Source organism: Rhinopithecus bieti, unplaced genomic scaffold (assembly GCF_001698545.2).
Source record: "Rhinopithecus bieti isolate Rb0 unplaced genomic scaffold, ASM169854v2 scaffold_36008, whole genome shotgun sequence".
Taxonomy (NCBI): domain Eukaryota; kingdom Metazoa; phylum Chordata; class Mammalia; order Primates; family Cercopithecidae; genus Rhinopithecus; species Rhinopithecus bieti.
The window spans coordinates 1,366,765-1,367,633 of record NW_016816204.1 but is presented as its reverse complement, the minus strand read 5'-3'; the positions used below and the strand labels follow the sequence as shown (position 1 = coordinate 1,367,633).

The window sequence follows — 869 nt, the reverse complement described above, 5'->3', positions numbered from 1 at the left end:
GTATTTGATTCCCACCCCTACTTCATCCTCTCTCCAGCCTCATAATATATGCCTTCTGTGTACGAGGGTGGACTTAATGACTGTCTCTTTTTTAAATTAAAAAACGGATCTAATACTAGTTTACTTTCTCCAAGGATGCAGTAGTTCTCTTCGTAATAAGATCTTAGATGTTCATGCTTTTGACAATCATGGTTAACTTGCAGTTGGAGAACCCGGCGGCATGCCTGGGAACTGAACTACAATTCCCAGAGTGCATGTCTACGAGGATTCTGGGAAGTGTGGCAGAAGCTGCAATGGTCCCTCTGGGGAACGGAAGCCGTTGAACGTGAACATTTGGTTTCCTCCTTTGTGCTGATTCCTGAGGAGTAGGAAGGTACCCCGAAAAGAATTCAGAGTAAGTACAGTGAAACAGAAACCTGCTCAGCTTGTAAGTGCAGGAAGGACTTCACAGGGAGGCATGATCAGAACTTGAAAAAAGGTCGTGGTCACAGCATTTTAACAGGTTAGCTTAATCTCTTCCTTTTTGCAGAAACCACGGATATAACCATAGTTTTGCCTCATAAGTGTGGAGCTACCTCAGTAACCACAGCTAATCATTTTCTGATACTTTTTTTGGAGAGTCATTTAAAAATGAAACTTGCTAACTTCTCACATTGTGCCTTAATTTTTATTTTTTTTTAAAGGGAGGAAAAAATATTCTTTAGAAAGCAAATTATAAAGCAGGTCAGTGAGACCTTCAAAGTTGTTTTCCCGTGGTTCCTCAGTTCTCCATATTTCCCCATCCCACGGAGGTCCACAGTCGTGGAGAAATGGACTCTAAAAAGAGCTCTTTTTTTTTTTTTTTTTTTTTTTTTTTTTTTTTTTTTTTG

At 39.8% G+C, this 869-nt stretch overlaps 1 protein-coding gene across 4 annotated transcripts in view; it reads left to right on the top strand.

The window, feature by feature from the left end:
- Positions 1-203: 203 nt before the first annotated feature.
- The window catches only part of NUDT13 (nudix hydrolase 13), a 23,412-nt gene continuing 22,746 nt past the window's right edge, over positions 204-869 (top strand). For 2 of the 4 annotated variants that reach the window (XR_001881941.1, XM_017854536.1), the window contains exon 1: positions 204-394. The gene's annotated coding sequence lies outside the window, so the exon portion shown is untranslated. The other 2 variants (XM_017854538.1, XM_017854537.1) reach the window with 2 other exon arrangements.